The 27,575-nt window shown below is 39.9% G+C and overlaps 1 protein-coding gene across 2 annotated transcripts in view; it reads left to right on the plus strand.

Annotated features, from left to right (window-relative positions):
- The first annotated feature begins 5,188 nt into the window (after nucleotides 1-5,188).
- Nucleotides 5,189-27,575, plus strand: part of IPCEF1 (interaction protein for cytohesin exchange factors 1) — a 191,968-nt gene continuing 169,581 nt past the window's right edge. For both annotated transcript variants that reach the window (XM_032338664.1, XM_032338667.1), the window contains exon 1: nucleotides 5,189-5,326. The gene's annotated coding sequence lies outside the window, so the exon portion shown is untranslated. The remainder of the gene's footprint in view (nucleotides 5,327-27,575) is intronic.

Genomic DNA, 27,575 nt, shown 5'->3' on the forward strand with positions numbered 1-27,575 from the left:
CACACTGGCAGAGGCTTTAACCCACTGAGCCACCCAGGCGCCCCTCATTCATTTATTTAAAAAATATATATATATTTATTTGAGTGAGTGCATCACAAGCTGGTGGGGATGGGCTAGGGAAGGGCAGAAGGAAAGGAAGAAGAAGACCCCCCTCTGAGCAAGGAGCCCTATGTGGGACTCAATCCCAAGATCCTGGGATGACCTGAGCCAGAGGCAGCCACCTGGGCGCCCAGCCCCAGCACTTAGTTGGATTTTCAGAGTTGTCTTGGATTTCTGAGTTCTGATCCTTTTGGGGATCCTGCTGCACAGATGGCCAGTTTCTCTACCACTCTGTGGAGGCTCTAGTTTCCTGCCCTCCTACACTTCATACCCCTCCTCTGTTCCTTTGTCTTCCAGAAGTCAAGCTCTAATGCTCTTTCTCCAATTTTTCCATTGTTATTTTGGGCTTATATATATTTTATGCTCTTCCCATCCATTTAATGGAGTCTGGGGAGGGATGGAAAAGGGCAAGAAGCATCTGTGATCTGCTGCTCTTGAACTGGAAGTTCAGCCACCTTGAGGATTATTCCTCTTCTATCAATCAGGTGATCTGTGCTCGTGGAATTTAAGGGACTCCAATCCCAGCCCCATAGTTGTGAATGAGGTGCTCTTGGGGGGATGTCTTTGATGAGGACATCTAAAAGCCTGATAAGAAGCAAGTCCCTGCTACCGATGTCACTAAGTCCTTATCATACCATCTCCGGCTGCCAACCACAACAGAGCCCAGCAGGGACAAGTCGGTGCAGGAAGGAGACGAGGCAGCGTTTCCCAGAAACGGAGGTTCATGTGAACAAGAAGCCACTTGAGGGAACTTTCATTTTATTCCCGGTCAGAGTTACAGCATCTTCTTGTCATCCTTTCACGCCTCCACAGATTCCATTTCATTTTTGTCTCCTTACGAAAGAAATATAAAGAAATGGAGAGGAAGTCTGCTACCGGAGCCTGGAGTTGTTTATCAAAAGTTCTTTTGAAGAGTTTCCTTTTTTCAAACTATTTTCTATTCCCCAAAGGCCTTCACTTTCACCAAATAGTAACTTTATTATACGTCTTCACTTTCTCCGCTCCTCCAATGGCTCGCTCTTTCCTTCTTCCTTTCTGTTTTCTATTTCTTTCTTTCTTTCTTTGCTTCCTTCTTTCCTTCCTTCCTTTTCTTTTCTTAAAGATTTTATTTATTTATTTGTCAGAGAGAAAGAGAGAGAGAGCACAGCAGAGGGCACGGCAGGCAGAGAGAGAAGCAGGCTCCCTGCTGGGCAGGGAGCCCAGTACGGGACTTGATCCCAGGACCCCAGGATCATGAACTGAGCTGAAGGCAGACACTTAACTGAGTCATCCAGGTGTCCTGGGATTATTTATTTTTAACATGGTTTTTAATTGACATTTGGTTTGTGAGGCACGGGGTATGTTGGGATGTAGGCTATGTTTAATCTGCAAATCCAAACACTTTGAAGAAGGAGAGACACAAAACATGACATACAGAGGATCTCAGTTGGCTTTTGAAAATGTTGCCAGTTAAACTGCAAATCTAGTGTTTCTGTCTGGAATGTCAGCTGTTATCTGTACATCATCAAATGAGGAAGATCTAGGGGCGCCTGGGTGGCTCAGTGGGTTAAGCCGCTGCCTTCAGCTCAGGTCATGATCAGGGTCCTGGGATCGAGCCCCGCATCAGGCTCCTTGCTCAGCGGAGAGCCTGCTTCTCTCTCTGCCTCTGCCTGCCTCTCCGTCTACTTGTGATCTCTCTGTCAAATAAATAAATAAAACCTTAAAAAAAAAACCCAAAAAACGAGGAAGATCTAAGGTCAATTGAATTATTTACTTCTCTATCCAGAATGACCTTTTCCTCCTCGCCTCCAGTGGTGGCAGGCCAGGAAATAGCCCTTCTAATTGCTTACAAGGGAAGATGGAAGGAATAGTATTCTTTTGTACCATGGGGGTTGTGGAGGCTGTAGCCAGCATTGAAGCCCTGCCTGGTCTTTCTTAGGAGGGACAAGATTATTTGAATGTCAAGAGAAGAGAAACAGGTGTTGAGAAGTTCGAATCTCATTGACATGGATGCTTAAGGAGAATATATAAACCCACTGAAAAATCCCTGGTTTTGCCTGGAGGCTTCTCATGCTTGTGGTTAGGTGAAGAATTATTTTTTAGATTGAAATTGCAGACTCTAGACTAGTTTTGTAGTTTATTATAGGGTTTGCATCTATGTTAATTACTCTGAGTCTTGGAGATTGAATGATTAGGGTCATCGGATTTTCAGGTCTGAGCAGTATGATCTTGGTAATGAATATAGTGGGCTGTAGGATATTATAATGCCTGGATGCAAGTCTCAGATTTTCTTGTAGCGGTGTAATGATATTTATGGTTTTATCTTTAGAAGGGCTTTCTCTTTTGTTAACATTTGGCTAGACAGGGGCAACTTGAATTTGGGTAAAATTTTACATAATTTTACATACTGTATCTAAACCTTCAAGATGGCCCCCTGTGATCCTTGCCCTGGGAGTGCACCCTGTGTGACCCTCTCCTCTTCTCACAAACCCAATGTGGCAAAAGGGATGGGCTATTACTTCTGAGACTAGGTTACAAAAATTGTGACTTATGTCTTGCTAACGCTGTTCCTGTCAGGAGCTCAACAGAGCTGGGCAAGGTAGAAGTGATGAGGGACTGAATAAAAGAACCAGCCACAAGTGAGAGACTTAAGGCTTTTATCAATTACTGTGAGGGCATAAGCAAGAGTCTAAAGCTGAAGGAAGCACCAACTACCCTCACCCCCTGCCCCACAACCATTCCCTTTGCCACTGGGGAATGGCACACTGGTGGAGTCAAGTGGAGGTAGTCTCAGTGTTGAGGAAGTCCTGAACAAAAGGCTCCAGTAGTGTTATGGACCCTAGCAGGTGTGCGTGTGTAGAGGGGGGAGGTGGCTAGAAAGTGCTGAGTAGTAGGAAAGGTATCTTCAAAGAGGCCTCAATGAAATCACCTGAAGAGGACCTTGACCCAAGGTCTCAGCTAATGCAGACTGATGTGGGAAATATATTAGGGTTCAAAGCTGATGGCTTTGAAAGAATTCTTAAGACATCTTTGGTGCAAAAAGATGGTTTTACTAAATCACGGAGACAGGACCTGTGGGCAGAAGAGCTGCCCTGAGGTCATGAGAAGTGGCCCATTATATACTTTTAAGTTAAAGGGGGATTTGGGATAGCAAGTCTCTCAGGAATTTAGGAAGCAAGCTTTCCAGGACCTTGAGGAAGGTAGCTATTGTTGAGAAAAGGTCATTTATTACTGTCGAATAAAACCTCAGTCATGAGACCCTTCAGATGTATATTGGTGCGTCATATGTTTGGGGGATGATTGCCAACATTTATCTTGGTGGGTTTAGAGGTAAAGGAAGTTTCCAAATAATTTTTACACTTTAGTGTAGACCTACAGGATCCTGGGGGTTGGGCTAAGATTGCCTTTTGCCCCTAGCAAAGTATTAAGGTGGAGGCAGTTGAGTTCCTAGAAAGACATCACTCTGCCTGTGTCATGGATTTGTCAGTGGGCTGTAGGTGGTAAGAAATTAAATTTTTCTTTTGTCTTGTTTCCCACATCAGACATCTGGGGCTGAGAATGTAAATATGAAAAGAGCATGATGGTCCAGGGGACCCCCAAGACCTTCACTGCAACTCCCCTCAGAGACTTCCGTGCACTTGCTGTCATGGAGTCCGGTATGGGGAGGGCAGCTTTCCCCACGAGGCCAGGCGGAGGAAAGCCTTTGTAAGCAGCCATAGTCAGGCCTGAAGGGCCACATATAGGACTTTAACCAGGAATGAGAGCTTCTCACTCTCGCTGATGCCCTTTCACTCTTGCTTTTTCACTCTGGTGAAGCCAGTTGCCATGTCATGAGTTGCTGTGTGAAGTCCACATGGTAAACAACGGGGGGTGGCCCAGGTCAACAACCAGCATGAACTGAGGTCCTCGGTCTCAGAGCTGTGAGAAACTGAATCCTACCAACAACTGCAGGAGTGAAGTTGGAAGAGTTTCCTTCTACAGTGGAGCCTTGAGGTGGCTGTAGCCCTGGATGACCCCCTGAGTGTATAGCCTAGGGGAGACCCTTAGCAGGAGAACCCAGTTCAGCTGGGTCCAGACTTCTGACCTTCAGAAGCTTTGAGGTTATAGGTGTTGGTTGTTTAAAGCTTCAAAGTGTCAACGCAATCAGATAGCGGATATCCATGCTAATGATGTAGCTCCCACATTCTGGAAAATGGCCTTGGTCATGAGCTTCATTCTAGCAGTTTGTTTCCTTTTCTTTGAAAACAGAGTAAAATTATAATGAGATTGTATTCTTTTTTTTTTTTTTTTAAAGATTTTATTTATTTATTTGACAGAGAGAGATCACAAGTAGGCAGAGAGGCAGGCAGAGAGAGAGGAGGAAGCAGGCTCCCTGCTGAGCAGAGAGCCCCATGCGGGACTCGATCCCAGGACCCTGAGATCATGACCTGAGCCGAAGGCAGCGGCTTAACCCACTGAGCCACCCAGGCGCCCGAGATTGTATTCTTCCCAAGAAACAAGGTGCTACTGTTGGAAACAAGATGTGGGAGGGTAGGAATTTATTGGCGAGGAGTTCAAGTATCTCTGACCCCCAGACCATCCTTTCCTTGCCTGGTTGGGGGAGAGACAAGTGCTGTTGTTTGAGAATTTATGATTTGTGCTGCAAAACAGTACAGACTAAGACTTATTTTTATCCTAAAATGTATCTAGACTCTATTGAGAAGAGCATTATGAAGTATTTGGAGAAGAGAAAGAAGAGAACTTTGAAGTAAGATCGAGCCTAAACTAGGTGGGTCATGAACAGGCAGCATCTCCACTGAACACACTGAGAACAGCTCTGCCAATGTTCCCACCCTCCGTGCCTGTAAATAAACATCTTTGCCTCCCAAACAGGAAAGCAAAACTGAGTAATGTTTTGTGCGTGTGTCCTGGAAACAAAGACACTGGATGGTGTTTAGGGATAAGTGAAATCGGAGAGATGGGACGCGCGCGCTTTGTGTGCTCAGTGCCTTGGATTTGGGAATCGAGGAAGGGATCAATAACGATAAGAGGGAAGAACAAGAAAATTGAGGAAGTAGAGATGACACTTCCTCTTCTTTCAAAAGAGCCTGAGTCTCTGCTCAGCTTCTGATTGTGGTCCTGTGTAGACGGAGCCTCCAGAGCTGAGGCTGCGTTGGGTGGAATCCTAGCCTTTGCTTCAGTGGATTATGAGTTCTCTGCACTCAGGGATAACCAGCCAGCTCTTGGATTTACTCTCTTTTTCTTGCATGTAAGTAAAATCACTCGTTGGCTGAGGTATCAGATGTCGTTGCTTGGCTTATCAAGGTGGCAAAGCAACGGATACCCTAGCACTCTCTCTTTCGGAATAGTGATGAGTTTTAAAATGTGACTCTTGGGAGATGATACAATGTTGGCTCAGTTCTTCATGAACCTGCTTCTGGGAAGTCCAGTGTTAAAATTATTCTTTAATATCCTGGGAGAATGGTTGTGTACTCATTCTGCTTTTCCCCTTCCTGAACCGATGTTGTATTGACAGACACTTGGACTGCAGACCATGGGTTTGATTTAGAAAAGCTCAGTTTAACACTTGTTTGGGTTCTGAGGAATATGCCTGGAAACACTCTGTGGCCACCCTCTTTGGAGAAGCTGTGCTCTTTGTGGAAGGCAGGGAACTGGAGGGGATTTTACTCTTAGGGAAAAGTCACAGGCTTGAAATCACACCTGTACGTAAATGAGAGGTTAGGTAATGTTGGTCCTGAGGTTTTCACCAAATGCATCTGAAGCATCTGGGTTTCTTCGTGTGCATGGGAAAGAAATGTAGTTGTAGGAGTCAGAGTTACTACCCGCCAAGGCATCTTTGACTGTAGCAGTGGATTTTCTTTTCTTCAGGGCCCATGTGTTCCTACTACTGCCGTAGGCAGTGCACAGTCATATATAGAGTCTGATTCCTCTACCACTAATTATTTTACATAGAAAATAGGAACAGAAAGAATACGGGTTTCTTTCATGAAAGTGAGGAGGAAAGGGACTTCAGTGTATGTATTTGTCGAGGGACTCATTCTTTAATCGCTGTTCTAATTCTCTTCCTTTCTTTTCCTTGTATATCCAGTGTCTTTTCTGGGGAGGATGTGTGTGTAAACTGTTGCAGGAAGCTGTATTAAGCAAATGCACATCAGCTAAGTCTGGAAATAGGAAGTTCTTTCCTGTGGTACTTTTCTGTGGCAATAAGAGATAAGAAATTACTTCATGACGATTGCCTGAGACTTTCCTTTTGACGCAGGTTTCCTTGAACAGCTCACTTCTGCTTTCCATCCAGCATGGAGGCTAGGCTATAGGAACTGGTAACGTCAACACTGGCTGACAATTTGCAAGTGTGTTTCACATGCAGACAGATGTGAAAATGAAGAAAATCCTAAACAACGAGCTCTCCATGTTGAAAAAAATTCACAAAAGGGCGGGGGGTTCCTATACACTGAGCGTTCAAAATAGGGTCTGTCACATCGTATGCGCTCTGTCGGTTTTTATCAAATGGATAAGTTATGGGGATTGTTCCTAAAGTGAGCGTGGTAAGATAGCCTTTGCTTTCTCTCTGTTACTCTGACACTTACGGAAATGCTTGTTGGAAGTCGAAGTGAAAGAAGGGAAGAGGTGAATATAAAGGGGAGAAGAGAAAGGGTGTATAGACATGAGCTGGAAAGAAGTGGTAATGGAAGTAAAAGCCCTAAGGGTGGCAGTCTGGTCATGATGGAGGTGGTGGAATAAAGTTGAAGCTGGTGGTGGAGGTGGTGGAGGTGATGGTGGAGGTTGTGGGGGGTATGGTGGCGGCGGTGGCGGTGATGGTGGTGATGGTGGTGGTAGACATGGCGGTAGAGTGGAGATGATTCTGGGAAAGCGATATAATATTTCTCCTGGCTAGGAGAAAACACAAATGTGGAATCGGACCCATCTTTTCAAACTCTATGAGCTCTGGACCTGTAAAGTGGTAATTATAATACTGGGCTTTTGGGGTTGTGCGTGAAGGTCACGTATCCGACTGCCCACGGTCTGCTCCTTCATGGGTCGTCACTAAATGGTGTTTGTCAATATATTTTCTTCACCTTTCAAATCATCACAGCCACTTTAAAAATTTTCCGGGATCGAGTCCCACATCGGGCTCCCTGCTCAGCAGAGAGCCTGCTTCCCTCTCTCTCTCTCTGCCTGCCTCTCTGCCTACTTGTGATCTCTCTCTGTCAAATAAATAAATAAAATCTTTAAAAAAAAAAAAATTTAGCCACCAATTTATATTTTCTTCTTTAGCCTTTTCAGTATTTTCTAAATTTCATAAATAAGCATGATTCTTTTAAAAAATTATGTATTAATAACAAATGTTATGAGCTTAGTTATCAGGATGGTTAAGCACATGACAGTAGATCTATATAAAGGAATACCATCAATCCACAGATGTTTATGGAAATATTGTCATTTACTAATGCTAAGTAAAAAACAGCAAAAGCACACCTGTTTCAACTATGTAAAAATGTAGAGAAGCAAGATTGAGGTAAATATGCTAAAATGTTACTGTATGATTAGTGGTTTTATAGCTGTTAGTTAAAGTTGTCTTTGTACTTTTCTATTTTTTTCCCCAAGTTTTCCATTAGTTGAGTATATCTGGGCTACCTTAAAAATCTGAATACAAAATAAATGTTGATTTAAAATAAATGAACAAAAATTTAACCCTCTTTTAATCTTTCACCAAAAATAAAACAAAAACGGCTTTTTAGCTGTAGCATGCTAATGTTTGTGGTTCATTAAAATCTAAGTCATGACACAGTTGATGTTATTTAATGTTGTATGGAGATTCCTTCTGAGATTAAGACCGGTATGGAGTCCTGTGATCGCTCTAACGTGAAAATAAACAAATAAGATCCCATGGGGGCCTGACTGGTCTCATTAGTGGCTAGAATCACATTTTTTAAAATGGGTTATTTTCTCTGGATGATTTATAACAGTCTCTAAACATGTATTGAATGACTTTCTAGCAAGTTCAACAGTCAATTCCATACCATAGTTCCATAGTTAATAGTTCTAAATTACACTTAGACTTGCCAGCATAAGAGTAATTACTTCTTTAGGGCATGTTGACTTATCTTTATCATCTTGGCATGCACAAGATGAAGTCTTGTGAAGTCAAGAGATAATTCTTTTTGTTAGGATCCTGGCCATCTCATCTCACAGAGCCAGTGACAGCCTGTTACCCTGGAGGAGTCTCTGAGCAGACTCTAGCCTGGAATCAGACACCCAGGCTCCTAGGTGTTGAGCAACTCTCCTTGGTCTCAAAAATGATCAGGGGAGAGATATTTGCCATAGAAAAAACTGAGGAACAAATGTGACCAAAGGACAGGCCTCCCAAACTAAATAGCCATTGAAATAGAAGTAGGGAAAAAGCAAAATTTAGCCAGTTTAAGCTCACCTCCAAATTACTAGACTGTGGGTAAGCCCTTTCAAAAATGTCTGAATATATTAGTGAGAGCGAGTTAAGATTAGAAGCAAAAGAATTAATCTAATAGACGAGAAACCTCCTGCCCAAACATCCCAGCATGGAATATAACTTGCACTAGAAATAGCACAGTAGCCTTTTGAATAGAGAGTCCGTAGCATTTTCGGGATACTGCATGTGCGGGGCATGGGATAAGGACTGGCGATATTACTGAACACCTGCTGTGTTCCAGAAACCATAAGCAGCACTTTTACTAGTACATGAAAAATTTCAGTCACTTCTTAAAACAATCCTGGGAAACAGGAGTTGTCCTCTCCATGAGCCCAAAGCCTAGAGAAGAAAAGTACCCTGTCTCACTCCCATGTGAGGCAAAGGCAGAGGCAGAGGTAAAGACAGGTTTCAAACCCAGATCTTTGAATGTCTTCTCTGTGGCTTGGCCACTGTGTCACAGGGCCCTAGGCTATTTTCATTCACATTAGAGATTTTCTTACATCAGCCAGCAGTCTGAAGCCAAAATTTGGGGCAAAAGCTGGGTTTGAGTAGAGGCATGGTCTACTTTGAAATCTCTTTAAGTGAAATTCCTTTCCATTTCCTGACTGAGAAGGTAGTGAAAAGGACGACTTCTTTCCTCTTCAGGGAACTTCCCGTGCCCCACAGGAAGGCACGTATGGTTAGACTACTTTCTAGGCAGTCTGGTGCTAGTATGTAGGGACTGCCACTCAACCAGAGGGGAAGAAAGAGGCCCGGGGGACAGTAGCATTCATGGCTCTCTGGACCATCCCTGGGTAGTCCGAAACCCCCATCAAGGCAAATGACAGTTTCATCACTGCAAGCGTCCTCCTTGTGGCCCCTTTATATAACTTATCTAATCTGAAAACATCCAATTTTCATTTTTAGTGTTGATGGACCCATATTGATGGGGTTTTATATTAGGCTCTGTGTATCCATGGGAACAGCATAGTTCCAGGGGTTAGGAGACCTGGACATATAACAGTTGGGTGCCCGTGACATATAACAGTTGGGTGCTACCAAGAAAGGCATTTAACGTCTTTACCCATAAGTCTTCTCTTCTACAAAAAAAAAAAAAAAAAAAGTCTAACCAGTATGTTTTCTGGTGTGAAGGAAAGTAAAAACGTTATAAACCAACGGGGTCTTCTTTCTTCACTCCTGTTCCAGTTTCTTACCATGTAGAGACTCCTTTGGCATACAAGAGTTTTACTGACAGAAGAGGATTAAAGATAGTAGGGGATGTTATGGGCTGAATTGTGCCCCTTCTCCCCAAAAGACATGCTAAGCCCCAAGCTCCAGTACTTCGGAATGTGACTTTACTTGAAAATAAAGTAGTTGTGGATGCCATTAGTTGAATTGGATTAAGGTGAGCTCCTAATGGATGGGGCCCCTAATCCAGTATGACTGATGTCCTTATAGGAAGGCAGCCCTGTAGAGACACACAGACAGCTCACGACAATAAAGACCGACATTGGTGTGTCATCGCTTCAAACCAATGATTGCCAAGGAACTGCCACCTGGCACCAGAAGTTTAGGAAAGGGCAAGGAAGGATTCTTCCTGAGGGTTTCAGAGGGAGCATGGCCCTGCCAACATCTTGATTTCCGACTTTTAATCTCCAGAACTGTGAGAGCATAAATTCCTGTTGTTTTGAGCCACTCAGCTTATATTCTGTAGTATTTGCATTATGTATTATTTTGCTACGACAGCCCTAGGAAACATACAAGGGTAAAGAACAAAAGTCATTTTCAGTGCTAGTGATAAACTCATCCGCATTGTTGGCAAGCACTTCTAGGGACCAAATCCAGCATGACTCACTTCTCTGACTTTAACCTGTGGCATTGGGCCTCAAACAGTAGAGTCACTTCCTCTTTGGATGGGAATGAATAAAGACAGTACACAATGAAACACATTTACAAAATGAAAATCAGGCTATTGTAAAATCTATAAAAGGGCATCTTTTCATAAATTGAATCTAGCTAGAGATTCCAGATTATTGTACCAATGTGGTCATTTGCTAGATAGGGAACATTTGTGTCTACTTGGGAGGATATTTATTTCCTCAAGTTGTATGTTAGAGGAAAAATTTAAGTATTCTGACTTGGAAAATAATGCAGTGTGATGGTACTTTGGTCCAAATATGAAATCTAAAACTTAAAGCATATAGCAAATGGAAACTCCTCAATTAATATGCCATCAGATCATTAATCAATCTAAAATGGTTTGATCTATAATTATTGAGACCTTTGATACATAAAATTAATTTGGTACCTGCCTAGTTATTTTTATTGTCATAAATCCTTGTTGGCAAGGATTTCAAGCATATTCTTGGGTTTCTCTGCAACATAAGAATCTCTTAAATCCCCTTTTCAATAGGGTTTAAATTACCCTAATTCTTATTACCATAATTACCTCTAGCAGAGCAACATTCTTCTAGCAGGAAAACATCATTGTATGAGGCTAGTCATTTAATCTACACAAAATTAAAAATATATTTTTGATTCCTCTTTTTTTTTTTTTTTTAAAGGTTTTATTTATTTGGGAGAGAGAGAATTAGCAAGCATGTGTGGCCAGGGAGGGGTAGAGGGAGAGGGAGAGAGAATCTCCATCAGACTCTGCACAGAACCCAGAGCCTGATGGGAGGGTTCGATCTCATAACCCTGAGATCATCACCTAAGTTGAAACCAAGAGTAGGAGGCTTAACTGACTGTGCCTCCCAGGTGCCCCAAGTTTTTTTGTTTGTTTGTTCTGCTTCCCCTTTTAATTGGCCTATATTCAATTTTATTTAGACTTGTTATTCAGTTTATATAATCTCTTTCAAAATGCATGACAGAAATTTGTGAAATTCTATTTTAAATTTGAGCAGGGCAGTTCTTTTTTTCCCTTATAGTGAAGGAAAATTCTTTCTTAGGAGTCTTATGCTCTGAGCTCTAATGTCAGAAAGAAATAAAACATTTAACCATTTATGGGCAAATGTATGTATTGATACTGAACCTTGGTTTAAAATAGGAAAATACAGACATCTCAGAAAGGAGAGCAATGAAGTTGATTAAAAATATTTCCTGGGAAACTCAATTTAACATTGTTCATTCCTATAGAATGTAACTCAGTGCCGCATGTCACAACTCACTCGGCTGAACTTATACTAAGTCATGTTTTAAGAAGGAAACTTTAATCTTTCCAAAAATTGAACTATCACCATGAAAACCATACTTTTTAGGCCACTTGTTTATCATTATTCTGTTGGGATACCTCAGAGCATAGCATAGTATTGGGGAAGTTTGCAATAATTTTTATAGAGTGATGACCATATATAGTAAATTAATTTCTTGAATTTTTTAAAAAAATATTTTACTTATTTATTTGATAGACAGAGACCTCAAGTAGGCAGAGAGGCAGGAAGAGAGAGGAGGAAGCAGGCTCTCTGATGAGCAGAGAACCAGATGCGGGCTCAATCCCAGGATCAGAGCCGGCCGAAGGCAGAGGTTTTAACCCACTGAGCCACCCAGGTGCCCCTCTTGAACATTTTTGAAAATTCTGTTCTTTTAGCAAATTAATGGTTGCAACAAGAACATTTTACTAATTCACTTAAAGTGCAGGTCAGTTATAACAACCTTGTTTTTTCTACCTGTTGAACACTTGAAGCAAGTTTTGCTAAAAGCCTTGTTTTCTGGTTCTTTGTGGACCATAAACCCCAAACTCTCTTGCCATTTTCACAGAAAAGAGAAGGCACATAATTGGTCTCACTAGTGAGTATGAATGTTAATCATGTAATGTGATAGGAGACCCTTTTTGAATATTCAACATTCACCACATGCCTATCAAATAACTAATATTTTCCAGGTGTTTCATTGCAGAGAACGAACAAGATTACATTTTAAGTTCCCTTATATGAATTAACTATCTTTTCTTGGTTAGATTTAGGTACAGCCAGCTGTCAAAGAGAAGGATCTGAACTTGAACTCTCTTGGTCAAATGTGGCCCAAGTTTTCCAGCTAGAACTAGATTTCATGCAGGAATGCAAGCTACCAAGGTTTTCTGCAGCCGGATTTTCAGCTTGATTAATCAAGTAGAGCTGCTTTTGCGTAGGTAATGGGGACTTGAGAGGGAATTGTCAAGCAAGGTTTGAGCTAGGCACAAGAGCACCATTTAGTTTTATTTTGTGAACACTCGGAAACATTCCACAGTTATGTACAAATCGTTGCCTTGAGAGGAACGCCAGACCGCAAGCTATTCTGAGCCGGGAAGCCAGCAAGCTAGTATGAGGAAAGAGACACCAGAACATTTATCAAAGCTGAGTAAGTGAGCAGAGCAAGTAGGCCTTGGGGATTCCCTCTGAGGCGACTTTGCTTTCAAGTTTTGGTATCTTCCTAACAGCAGGATTCTAGACATGGGATATGGTCATTTCTACTTTGCATTAAATACTTACTCCTGTGTGCTTTACGTTGGGAGCAAATTAGCAAGAGCTTCCCCTCTCAATCCTGGATGTGGTTGGGCATTAAGTATCTCTGTTTATACCTCATGGGCTCATGTTTCTTAACCATTGCTTTCTCCACTTGGGTCAAGTTTGGGGCGCTTCTCTGTACTCATCCTCCTGGATTCATCGTCTTTCAGGATTGGTAACATAGTCCAATTCTCACTTCTGTAGGGCTCAGGACTCAGGATTTTCTACCACTTCTACCTTAATGCCCTATCCTCTCTCTCTCTCTCTGATTTCTCCCTAAGTCTCTCTGTCAATCATAGCCTCTGATCTGATTTACTTTTGGGTTCTCTGTCTTGCTGTCTGTAGAGTTTCTCTCTTGGGAAGTTCCCTGACCTCAATTCTTGTACAACTGTTGTTTCACAGAATGATTGGAAAACCCATCTTTCCAGTTTTGATCTAACTGGTTTCCCATTCAGTTTCCTCTTGCTAGCAGGGTTGTGGATACACGCTGACATTGATGGTCATGCTTCAAACCGAATTATTACCCAGCATTCTCTGGATATTCTCCTTAGACTTTTCTGAGAATTCATGAAGAGTTGTTAAAAAAAAAAAAATGAACTTGGTGAGGTATAGTTTTTTTTTTTTTTTTTTAAAAGCCATTAGGTTCTCGTCTTCCCTCATTTAGGGGTTAATAGCATGTTTCTCCAGTCATACTGTATTATGCGTTGATACTGTGTGCTTGTGCCTGTCCCTGGGTCAAGTTAGGTTTGGTGTCTGATACTTCTCTTCCTGGCCAACTGGTCCCCCAAGTAAGAAAAACTTTCCTCTCTTTCCAGGCCTGTTCTCCCCAATCAGTAGTCCCCAGGTAAACTTGGTTGTGGCCAAGTATCTTTTCTTCCCCTTGCCCAGTTTCTGTACTTTCTTTTCATGATTATTCAGGTACCTTGGACTAATTTCTCTGTTGAGCTCTACCCCTTGCTTGGCTCTTCAGCTTGTGCTGAGTCTCCTGGTGCAAAGGAGAAATTCTGTGATTCTTTGGCTTACTTGAATGTTTTATATGCCATTTAGCTGTCTTTTTATTATGCAGATATTTCCATTGAAAATCTGCTCTATTCTCTTGAAGAGCCAAGAGAAATGTCACATATTGATATTTCGGGATCTGTATTTTAGGATTAGGCAAGTAGGAAGCTGCTTTCTCAAAAATAGTTCTCTAAATTTTGTGTTTGCTTTTGTTTTTGTTCTATTCTATCATAGGGAGACCTCTTACTAAATCCTAAATGCTTGTTCACATGGAAGCTCTGAGCTGTGACCGCTTCACAATCTACTGAGTTTGTGTGTTTATTTTCTTATATTGATACAAAGACTTTGTACTGTCTGTACGTGGGGCAGACAGTAACACATCCATTGAGGAAACTTAGGCTCAGAATGGTTCAGTGTTGTGTCTAAGCTATACTGTTAGTGAATGACTGAGCTGAGTCTTGAACTCCAGTTGGCTGTCTCTTACAGGAGGTTTTTTCCCTTTGGAGAATTCTATTGCGTAGCTTTTATCAATAAGTTGTCTCTACTGATTTAACATCAAGGTGAAGTCTGAGTTCAAGCCTAATCATCTTCTGCCCCTCACTGTCTCCTAGCTGGGGTTATCCCATCAAGCATGTGTTCTCAGCCTTACACTTGCCTGGGTTGGGAGGCCTCTACTCACTTGTCTCATAAGCTTGATGTTAATGCTTACTGCATGGAATCAGACGCCAAACACACTTTAGCTAGGAGGGAATTTAGACTCTGTTTACTCTAACACTGCCACCTTATGGGTAGGGAACTGAGGCCCAAACAGATTCTGTGATTTCCCAAATGTGTACAGCCTTTTGGAAGTGAGGCTCGGTTCACTGCCTAGATTTCCTGAGTCCTAGGTGTTCTTCACTGTGAAATCTGGGTTAACATGAACCCATTCTTGGAAGAGAAAGGTCTTTAAGTTGTTATGAGTTAGTAACACCAATGTGAGAATTAGCCATTCAGATTCTTCCAAGTGAGCACTAAGTCAGATTGCCAAACCAGCTGGCCTGCATGTGGAGCCTTGAGCTGATAAATCCTGATCCAGATCCCCTAAATATTAACGGCTGAATAGAAGGGCTGCATCATTTATTTCTTTAAGGGTTTTTCAACTCTTCTCATTTAAAATGTCTTTTGGGTACCTGGGTGGCTCAGTGAGTTAAGCTGCTGCCTCCGGCTCAGGTCATGATCTCAGGGTGCTGAGATCGAGTCCCGCATCAGGCTCTCTGCTCAGCAGTGAGCCTGCTTCCCTCTGTCTCTCTTTGCCTGCCTCTCTGTCTACTTGTGATCTCTCTCTGTGTAATAAATAAATAAAATCTTAAAAAAAATAAAATGTCTTTCTAGATAGTGAGATATTGTTCTTTGAGTAGGAAGATGGTAGATTTACTTTATTTCATCCTTCTACTCTTCTAAAACTCTTTCTTTGTCAAGGCTTTGCATGCACAAGCTGTCCAGGTTGAGGGCATGGTCTGTGACAGAGGAAAAATTGAAATGAATTGGCTGTGTGAAGATGTAGCCCATGACTTTAGTTTCAGCAACACTCTGAAGACCATCAGGAAATGAAGCCCATCTAGTTTTGCTGTCCTTGGATAGGATACAGACCTGTGTTTGCACAGGTAGGAGTTAATGCTGGCTTTTCCATTACAGCAAGTTTCTTCCAAGTCTCCCTAACCACCATCCCCTTGTCCCCATGAAGCCTGCTTCAGAGTCAGCTGAGTATCCAGAATTTGCATTTTGAAGACCTCCCAATTACACATCTCTTTACTGACAGCTTTTCCAGATTCTGTAATGCACCCTTACAACAGAGAACCCTACTCAGGCTCCCTTTCTCTCTTGTATCTCCCTCATTGACAACTCCTTTTAGTCTCAGAAGGTATTTTTGATGACTTTCTATCTGGTAGTTTCTCTGTGATTTGGAGGTCTGCATAAGATGGAGGTGGAGAAGGACACTCTTAATTGGCGTAGCAGAGATGGGAATTCAAGCAGAACCTCTACAAAATGCTTGAGTCTTTGAAGGAGAGAATCTCTTCAAACTTTTTCAAGATATTTAAATCCGAAAATTTTCATTTTTATTTACTTTTAAAGATTTCTTTACTTATTTGAGAGAGAGAGGGAGAGTGGGGTGGGGGTGGCGGCAGAGGGAGAGGGAGAATCTCAAGCAGACTCCCTACTGAATGAGGAACCCCATGCAGGGTTAGATCTCACCACCCTGAAATCATGGCCTGAGCCAAAATCAAGAGCTGGAGCTTACCTGACTGAGCCACCCAGGTTTCCCAGAAAGATTTTAAATACATATCCCAAACAACCAATTTTAGTTTCTTGATTTATTAAGTTTAGACTCTCAGGTAAGTATTTGTTATTCACAGGCTTTCATCAGAAGTTGCATTTGCTTCTAAAAGTTATCCATAGGCCAATGTCTTGCAGGGTATGTAGTAGGAAAATGTCATGGTCCCTGATTTCTTAGTTGCATTTGTCTAAATGTGAATTAACGAAATTGTAGCAGAATATTCTTGATGGGAACTGTGTCATTTCTATATGGAAATAAGATTCCTTTATTAAGGTTCATCTTTAGCTAATAGACTAGAAAATGCTGAGTCAAACTTTAGGACTAAGCAAGGCTGTTTTTGCCCCAGGAAGTATTGGAAGCAATGTGTAGTGATAAAAGTTAAGAGGTAATCATCACGTAGAAGAGGTAATCATCATGTAGAATTCTGGTTCCATGTCTGAACATACTCGTGAGGGGCCCTGTCAGAGAAAATTCTTGGGCTGGTTTTAGAGTCGCAACCAGTAGAACTTTCTTGGGCCAAGGGTTAGTTGAAGGAGAGGCTATGCTTTTAAAAGTACTGTTGGTATTCTGTTAAAAGGAAGGTTGTTTCCCATCCTATTTTGTTTTGAGAGAGTGGTGTGAATTGGATCTCTTTTATCCCATACTTTAAAAAAAATGGATTCTGCCTTTGTTGTTATTGGTTATTGTTGTGTTGTATCAGGCAAGATTATCCCTATGAGGAAGTATTCTATTCTGGTAGGCAATATGGGATTTCAGTTATTCCCACCCCACACATACTTAGTCTTTTCATTTTCTTCTTGCCCGGGGAACAAGAGCATGCTCCTTGCAACAGAGGTATGTTGTGCAGGTGGAGGTTTCAGGTTAGCTAGGAGCTAATAAGAAATTTTAACAGCATGGAGTTCCGGATCGGGGCCAGAAAGTGCTCTGGAGTTTGCTGAGAGGAAAACAAGGATTGAAAACTGAAACTGTTCCTGATTTGACCTGAGACTATACATTCCCCTGATGTCAAGAGATCTCTTAATTAACATAGAGTTGTCAGGAAATCTATAGTTTTCCTCATTTGCTTCCTCAGCCTTTGGAGACTTTGGACCATAACAAAAGCTTGTGTGGGACTGTTTAACGGTCAAATAGGTAGAGATTCAGGTAAGAAATACCCCATTTTCTTTTTTGCATGAGCAATCTAGGAAATTGTGTGAATAGTTAAAAATGTTATTCTTAGTCATTTTACAAGGAGGTAACTTCAAACTTTTTCCTATTTCCCAGAAAAATTAGAACCTAAACCAATACCTTTTTGCACAGTTTGGTATCGAAGATTGTTTCTTTTTGTAGTCTGCTAAGATTTATGCTTAGTAGCCTTGAAAAGAGATTTAAAATATTTTTCCTGGGTATTTATAATAAGCCAATCAGTGTTTTAGGCTGAATATCACTCCGTATCATGTTAGTCAATCATAAAGCATATTTTGGAATTCCCTAACCAGATTATTATTTACTTGACTGTGTTTTGAATCATTCAACAGCATTGAAGGCTTAAGTTGCTTCATTTTTCTAAGGTGAAATCAAGAATCTAGCATAATAAAGTGGCATGGGAACCTCAGATATCATCTGGCATCAACTCATATTTCAGACAGAAGAACCTGAGACTGGACAACATGGGAGTCTTCAGTGAGGTCATAGTGCTAACTGGTGGCAGGTCCCAGGTTAGGCAAACTTCTTCACGAAGGATTTTGTGTAGGGCCACTGATAAGCTTGTTCCAAGAATTCTCTGCCTTTAGTGCCTGCAGTTCTTGGTCACGCCACTTCAAAGAATGAAGAGGTGGACCGGATGAAGAGTGGTGGGCAGCAGAGGAAGGTTTATTGAGCAATAGCACAAGGCTCCCAGAGAGGGAGGGAGGCCCGAGAGGGTTGCCCCAGGAGTTTCCAAGTTCTGGGATTTTTATGAGTGCTTTTGCGGAACTATCTTAAGCAATCAGGGTGTGCTGAGTCGCGCCAATCAGGGCTCTGGTCACGTATCTGTCTACCTCTTTGGTTAATGTCTATGTGCTGATGGTCTTTTTGGGCTGACATCTGGGGACTTCTGTCTTAATTGCCCCTTGCTTGTGATAAGGATGAATACCTTGTGGTTAATTGTCTTATTTTAGAACGTTTTGCAGAAGTCACTTCTGGAAAGCCTGCAAAGCAGAATGTTGATGTGGTCTGTCAAAGCTGTAAAACAGGATGTCAGTGCTGTTTGATCTTGACTGTCTTGACTCCATACCTTCCTGTTGGGGACCCTGGCCTTGACTACCTGACTGTCCAACTCACTCATAAGATGCTGACATGCCGTGTAAATCTCCAATGTAGAGAAAAATTTTAATTGTGGGTATTTTTTTTTAAAGATTTATCTAAAGAGAGAGAGAGAAAGAAAGAGTGAGTAGGGGGAGGGGCAGAGGGAGAGAATCTTTCAAGCAGACTCCTCACTGAGTGAGGAGCTCAAAATGGGTCTCAATCCCACCACCAGTGGGACCTGACCTGAGCTGAAACCATGAGTTGGAGGCTTAACCAACTGAACCACCCAGGCACCCATAATTGTAGGGGAATTTAATAATCAGCTTTCCCCAATTTATTGGGCAAGGAACACCTTCCTGGCAGAACTGAGCAAGCCTAGGGCTCATTAACCATACTTTAGAAATACTGTTTTTTACCTTACTCCACCCTTCAACCAAAATATGCTTCTTTTGTTTTTGTTTTTGTTTTGCAAGTTAAACAATCATAACAGCTGTAATTTCACAGTTGTTGTTGGCCCCATTCTTCTATATCTAGGGGAAAAGATATGGGAATGCAATGGAAATGAGAACAGTAAGTGACTCTGGAATTGTTTTTGTTCTGAATCTTCAGGACTTGAATTAGATTTAAATCCTAAAAAATGAATTAAGTGGTAAGAGAAGGAGAAGCTTCTTAATTCTCTCAATAGGTAAACCATAAAACAAATGCAGAGAATCAGCACTGTTTTGTTGCAAGGAGAGCAAAATTATTAAATGATATGAATACATATGGAGGCATATAGGATGAACCTTGTCTTGCTTCTTCTAACTCAGCAAAGCCCATCCAAATTACGATTATGACAGCTGTGTCAGTAAGAAACTATAGCAACTACTTTATATGAAACTAAGTATATTCACTTAAATTAAGAAAAGGGAAGAAACATTCATGAAGTTGCAGTCAAAAGTACTGAACAGAATTCATTAGAAATTTTTATTATCCTCTAACCTCTAACAGAGCATGTTAGAGCTCTGAGGACAGAGAGTCACATTTGTTGCCCACTATCTGTATTCCCTGTGCTTAAAAGAGTGATTGGCACAGAGCCGATGTAGATATTTGTTGAATAAAATAGTTTATTTTATTAACTAGTCATTCTTTATTGATAAGGTAATGCAGACATTCATTTAAAAATTTAAACATTATGAAAGAACACAGGATAAAAAGTTATGTTTACTCTTCCAGACTATGTTTACTTCCAGACTCCCATCATAGAAGAAACCATGGTAAACCATTCGCATAATGTTTTTCTAGAATGTTCTATGTATATCTGATCATATATACATATATGTGTGTATATATACACATATACATTTATATATATGGTTGTTTTTAAATAGGTAGAGGCACACTATATAGATTGTTTTAGTGTTGATTTTATTCAATTAAATATCTAAATGACATAGATTTTAAGAATTGCTTCCAATAAATGAAAAATTATATAGCATTGACATTTCGATTTTCATTTCTTCATGATTTCATATGTTAAAAACCATTTGTGTTTCTTTTCTATGAATTGCTTCTAAGTTCTTTGTCAATTTTTCTATTGATTTAATGGTCTTTTATAACTGACTTGTAAGAGGTCTTTATATATGAAGGAAATGAGCTCATTGTTGTATGTGTTGAAATATTTTTCCCAGTTGATCATTTGTCTTTTGACTTTTTATGGTATTTTTTTTTCTGTGCAGAAAAAAAACATTTTTTATGTAGTCATATTCACTAATCATTTTGGAATTTGGGTTTTGTGTATTGCTTAGGAAAGCTTTCTAATCTCCAAAAGGAAATAAATTCTCCTAATTTGCTTCTAATAGTTTTATTATTTTATATACTCAAATCTTTGACTCACCTCAAATTGAATTTGATAAAAGTTGGCTTTATTAGATGTTTTCCTAATGGCTCATTAGTTGATTAAGCCACATTGCTAAATTTTAATGTATTTAAGCATTCATTAAAAAAAATTAACTTTGTTATTAAGGAAAATTCCAAACTTATAAAAGTAAATAGTGAAGAGTGAGGAAGATGACCTGACAGGCAAGATTTTGACATTTTTGACTTTATCTGAAGACTGGAAACCTTCATTTCTTTCAGTTTAACAACTTCAGCTGTGTAGGTTGGAATAACAAGGGTGTGTTATTTAAAACTGACTCCTCACATCACTCCCAATAAGTAAAACAAACAACCATTTCCACAAAGGAAAACTTAAAAGTTTCTGTAATTTTTAAATGCTGTAACAGTGATGATCACAGGGAGCAAAATACCAAACAATATAATTCCATTTCCATCCTTATTATCTTTCTATTACTCTTCACTTCATGATCTTGGAGGTACCTCCAATCATATGGAAAAATCTGACTCATGAAGAACAACATCAACAGAATTCATTTTGTTAATTTCCTTAAAGTCTAAGCGGATTTATGAAGAACAGCTAATGCTTGGATGACAGTACATGTTGGTGTATTTCGTTATTTTGTATTTCTGACACTATTTTTTATTTTTATCTTAAATATTTTTCAACATGTACCTAGTTAGGTTTGGTGAATGGAAGGCACAGCTAGTGTTAAAATGTGCTGCATTAAAATATAATCATTGCCAGAGAATGAGAAGATAAGCCACAGATTTGGAAAAATATTTGCAAAGGCATATCTGATGAAGGACTGCTATCCAAAATACACAAGGAATTCTTAAAACTCAACAAAAAAAGAAAACAAACAACATAATTAAAAAATGGGCAAAACAGAGGTGCCTGGGTGGCTCAAACCTTTGGCTTGGGTCGTGATCTCAGGGTCCTGGGATGGAGCCCCGCTTCAGGCTCTCTGCTCAGTGGGGAGCCTGCACCCCACCTCTCTCTGACTGTCTCTCTGCCTACTCATGAGAGATCTCTCTGTCTAAAAAATAAATAAAATCTTAAAAAAATGGGCAAAATATTTGCACAGAGACCTCACCAAAGATACAGAACAAATACACATATGAAAGATGCTCAACATCTTACCTTGTTAGTGAAATGCAAATTAGAACAACCTATTAGAATGGCCCCAATCTAGAACACTGACAGCACCAAATGTCAGAGGGGATGTAGGGCAACAGGAACTCCCATACATTGATGATAGGATTGAAAAAGAGCACAGTTATTTTGAAAGACATTTCAGTGGTTTCTAACAGAACAAAATCTATCCTTGCCATACTATCTTTCAATTGCACTCCCTTATAATTACCCAAAGGAGATGAAAACTTATTAGCTGCACAATAGATGTTTGTAGATATTTGGCAGCATAGTTGCCAAAACTTGGAAGGAACCAAGATTTCCTTAAGAGAGGAATGGATAAACAAACTGGCACATCCAGACCATGGAATATTATGAGGTGTTAAACAGAAATGAGTTATCAACCCATGAAAAAACATGGAGGACATTTAATGAATCTTCCAAGTGAAAGAAGCCAATTTGAATGGCCTACAACTGTATCACATCCTGGAAAAAGAAAAATTATGGAGACAGTAAAACACACAGAGGTTGATGGATTGAGGGGAGGGAGAAGATATTTAGGGCACTGAAAATATTCTGTATGTTACTATTCTAGTAGATACACAACATTACTGATTTTTCAAAACCCATACAATGTACAATACCGAGAGTTACCTGTCATGTGAAATGTGGACTTTGGATGATAACGAGGTGTCAATGTAGGTTCATCAGTTGTAACAAATGTATCACTGGTGGCAGGAAAGTCTCATGGTAAGGTGAGTTTTCTAATTTTTTCTGGCAGTTTTTTATCAGTTTTTGTTACATTTATTTTGAAATTCTGTTATTAGCTGTATAAACGTCTTGCATTTTTAGACCTTTTTAAAATTAACATATAAAGTATTATTTGCCCCAGGGGTGTAGGTCATCAGGCTTACACATTTCACAGCACTCACCATAGCACATACCCTCCCCAATTTCCTTAATCCAAGCACCCTCTCCCTACCTCTCTACCCCCTAGCAACCCTCAGTTTGTTTTGTGAGATTAAGAGTCTCTTATAGTTTGTCTTCCTCCCAATCCCATCTTGTTTTGTTTTTTCCACCCCTACCTGCCATGGCCCCCTGCCCTGCCTCTCAAATTCCTCATATCAGAGATGCCATGTTAATTGTCTTTCTCTGATTGACTTATTTCGCTTAGTATTAATACCCTCTAGTTCCATCCATGTCACTGCAAATGGAAAGATTTAGGTTGTTTTGTTTTGTTTTTTGGCTGCCTAGTATTCCATTGCATATATATATATACCACATCTTCTTTATCCATTCATCTGTTGATGGACATCTAGGTTCTTTCCATAGTTTGGCTATGTGGACATTGCTGCTGTAAACATTCAGGTACACATGCCCCTTCAGATCGCTACATTTGTATCTTTAGGGTAAATACACAGTAGTACAATTGCTGGGTTGTAGGGTAGCTCTATTTTCAACTCTTTGAGGAACCGCCATACTGTTTTCCAGAGTGGCTGCACCAGTTTGCATTCCCACCAACAGCATAGGAGCATTCCCCTTTTTCTGTATCTTTGGCGAAATCTGTTGTTTCCTGACTTGCTAATTTTAACCATTCTGACTGGTATGAGGTGGTATATCATTGTGGTTTTGATTTGTATTTCCCTATGCCAAGCAATGTGGAGCACTTTCTCATGTGTCTGTTGGCCACTTGGATGTCTTCTTTACAGAAATGTCTGTTTGTGTCTTCTGCCTGTTTCTTGATTGGATTATTCTTTGGGTGTTGAGTTTGATAAGCTCTTCATAGATTTTGAATACTAGCCCTTTATCTGATATGTCATTTGCCAATATATTCTCCCACTCTGTTAGTTGTCTTTTGGTTTTGTTGACTGTTTACTTTGCTGTGCAAAAGTTTTTGATCTTAATGAAGTCCCAATAGTTCATTTTTGCCCTGGCTTCCCTTGCCTTTGGCAATGTTTCTTGGAAGAGTTTGTTGTGACTGAGGTTGAAGAGGTTGCTGCCTGCGTTCTCCTCAAGGATTTTGATGGATTTCTGTCTCACATTGAGGTCTTTCATCCATTTGGAGTCTATTTTTTTGTGTGGTATAAGGAAATGTTCCAGTTTCATTCTTCTGCATGTGGCTGTCCAATTTTCCCAACACCATTTGTTGAAGAGACTGTCTTTTTTCTACTGGATGTTCTTTCCTGATTTGTCAAAGATTAGTTGACCAGAGAGTTGAGGGTCTATTTCTGGGCTCTCTATTCTGTTCCATTGATCTATGTGTCTGTTTTTCTGCCAGTACCATACTGTCTTGATGATTGCAGCTTTATAATAGAGCTTGAAGTCTGGAATTGTGATGCTACCAACTTTTTTTTTTTTTTTTGGAAGTGTTCTTTCCATTTTTATTTTTTGGAACAGTTTTAGGAGAATAGGTATTAATTCTTCTTTAAATGTTTGGTAGAATTCCCGTGGGAAGCTAGCTCACCCTGGGCTCTTGTTTTATTGGGAGATTTTTGATGACTGCTTCAATCTCCTTACTGGTAATGGTCTGTTCAGGGTTTTTTTTTTTTTAAATTTTTTATTCCTGGTTCAGTTTTGGTAGTTTATATGTCTCTAGGAATGCATCCATTTCTTTCAGATTGTCAAATTTGCTGGTGTTGCTTATAATATGTTCTTATAATTGTATTTCTTTGGTTTTGGTTGTGATCTCTCCTCTTTCATTCATGATTTTATTAATTTGGTTCCTTTCTCTTTTCCTTTTGATAAGTCTGGCCAGGAGTTTATCAATCTTATTAATTCTTTTAAAGAACCAGCTCCTAGTTTCATTGATCTGGTCTACTGTTCTTTTGGTTCCTATTTCCTTGATTTCTGCTCTGGTATTTATTATTTCTCTTCTCCTGCTGGGCTTAGGCTTTCTTTGCTGTTCTTTCTTTAGCTTCTTTAGGTGTAGCTCCTTTACTTTGTGAAGGTGCTTGACACCTTTCTTTTTCTTGAGAAAGGCTTGTATTGCTATATACTTTCCTCTCAGGACCGTCTTTGCTGAATCCCAAAGATTTTGAACAGTTGTGTTCTCATTTTCATTTTCCTGAAATTTTTAAATTCTTCTTTACTCTCCTGATTGAACCGTTCATTCTTTAGTAGGATGTTTTTAGCTTCCATGTATTCGGGTTCTTTTCAACTTTTCTCTTGTGATTGAGTTCTAATTTCCGAGAATTGTGGTCTGAAAATATGCAGGGAATGATCCCAACCTTTTGGTACATTTGAGACCTGATCTGTGACCCAGAATGTGATCTATTCTGGAGAATGTTCCATGTGCACTAGAGAAGAATGTGTATTCTGTTGTTTTGGGATGGAATGTTCTGAATACACCTGTGATGTCCATCTAGTCCAGTCTGTCATTTAAAGCCTTTATTTCCGTGTTGATCTTTTGCTTAGCTGATCTGACCATTTCAGTGAAGGGGGTGTTAAAGTTCCCTACTATTATTGTATTATTGTTGATGTGTTTCTTTGATTTTGTTATTAATTGGTTTGTATAATTGGTAACTCTGATTTTGGGGTCATAGATGTTTAAAATTGTTAGATTTTCTTGTTGGACAGACCCTTAAGTATAATATAGTGTCCTTGCTCATCTCTTATTATAGTCTTTGGCTTGAAATCTAATTTATCTGATATAAGGATTACTACCCCATCTTTCTTTTTATGTCCATTAGCATGGTAAATTTTTTTCCAACCCCTCACTTTAAATCTGGAGGTATCTTTGGGTCTAAAATTAGTTTCTTATAGACAGCATATTGATGGGAGTTGTTTTTTGTTTTTTGTTTTTTTTCCCCATTCTGATACCCCATGTCTTTTAATTGGGGCATTTAGCTCATTTACAGTCAGGATAACTATTGAAAGATATGAATTTAGTGCCACTGTATTGCCTGTAAGGTGACTGTTACTTTCCGGTCTGTTACTTTTAGGGTCTCTCTTTGCTTAGAGCACTTCTTTCAATATTTCCTGTAGGGCTGTTTTGATGTTTACAAATTCTTTTAGTTTTTGTTTGTCCCAGACGCTTTTTATCTCTCCTTCTATTTTTAATGACAGTCTAGCTGGATAAAGTATTCTTGGCTGCATATTTTTTTCATTTAGTGCTCTGAATATATCATGAAAGTCCTTTCTGGCCTGCCAGGTCTCTGTGGATAGGTCTGCTGCCAATCTAATATTTCTACCATTTTATGTTACAAACCTCTTTTCCCGAGCTGCTTTCAGGATTTTCTTTTTGTTGCTGAGACTCGTAAGTTTTACTATTAGATGATGGAGTATGGCCCTGTTTTTATTGATTTTGAGGAGGGGTTCTCTGTGCCTCCTGGATTTTGATGCTTGTTCCTTTTGCCAAATTAGGGAAATTGTCTGCTATAATTTACTCCAGTATACCTTCTGCCCCTCTCTCTCTTTCTTCTTCTTCTGGGATCCCAATTATTCTAATATTGTTTTGTCTTCTGATATCACTTACCTTTCAGATTCTCCCCTGGTAGTCCCCTTGTTTATCTCTCTTTTGGTCACTTCTTTATACTCCATCATTTGGTCTTCTTCTTCTTCTTTTAAGATTTTATTTTTATTTATTTGTCAGAGAGAGAGAGAGAATGAGAGTGCATAGGCAGGCAGAGTAGCAAGCAGAGGCAGAGGGAGAAGCAGGCTCCCTGCTGAGCAAGGAGCCCGATGTGGGACTTGATCCAATGACACTGGGATCATGACCTGACCCGAAGGCAGCTGCTAAACCGACTGAGCCACCCAGGCATCTCTCATTTGATCTTCTTTATCACTAATTCTCTCTTCTGCTTCATTTATCCTAGCAGTAAGAGCCTCAATTTTTTAAAAGAGTTTATTTATTTATTTGACAGGCAGAGATCACAAGTAGGCAGAGAGGCAGGCAGAGAGAGAGGAAGGGAAGCAGGCTCCCTGCTGAGCAGAGAGCCTGATATGGGGTTCGATCCCAGGACCCTGGGATCATGACCCAAGCCGAAGGCAGAGGCCTTAATCCACTGAGCCACCCAGGTGCCTCAAGAGCCTCCATTTTTTATTGCACCTCATTAATAGCTTTTTTTGTTATTGTTGTTTCAACTTGGTTAGATTTTAGTTCTTTTATTTCTCCAGAAAAGGATTCTCTATATCTTCCATGGTTTTTTTTTAGTTCAGCAAGCACCTTGATAATCATCATTCTGAACTCTAGTTCTGACATATTACTAATGTCTATATTGATTAGGTCTCTAGCCATTGGTACTGCCTCGTGTGTGTGTGTGTGTGTGTGTGTTTGTGGTGAGCTTTTCCACCTTGTCATTTTATCCAGATAATAATACATGAATGAGATAACAAAATACTAAAAAGGTAGCAATGACCCTAGAAAAATATACACTAACGAAATCAGAAGAGACCTGAAACTGGAGGAAGGAGAAAGGGAGAAAAAAAGAAAAGAAATCTCTATATTAGACTGGTGAATAGAACAGAGCCACACACTTGATTTGGGGTGTAGTTTGGTCTGTTAGAAGAAACTACCTCCCAAAATTTTAAAGAAAGAAAAACTTACATATATACAAAAATAAGGGTAAACATGATGATGGGATATGACTGTAAAGATGAAAATTAAAAAAGGTTCTAGAAAAGGAATTGATAAGGTAAGTTGGTTGAAAAAAGAAAAAAAAAGAGGAAAGAATGTGTCAAGCTGGAGACTAGAAAAAAAGCCGTGTGCTAGATTTAGTGTATATTTTGACCTATTAGAAGAAATTTTACCCCAAAATTTTAAAGGAGGAAAAAACTTCACACACACACACACACACACACACACAAAATAAGGTTAAATGCAATGAACAGATAAAACATGACTATAACAATGAAAATTTAAAAGGATTTTTAAAGACGTATTGATAAGATAAAATAGTTAAAAAACATTAAAGTAAGAAAGAGGAAAAATTAAAAAAAACAGAATAAGAAAAAAATAAAATAAAAATAATTAACTTTGATAAGTTAAAGGATCATGGGGAAAAA

The sequence above is a fragment of the Mustela erminea genome, chromosome 4 (assembly GCF_009829155.1).
Source record: "Mustela erminea isolate mMusErm1 chromosome 4, mMusErm1.Pri, whole genome shotgun sequence".
Taxonomy (NCBI): domain Eukaryota; kingdom Metazoa; phylum Chordata; class Mammalia; order Carnivora; family Mustelidae; genus Mustela; species Mustela erminea.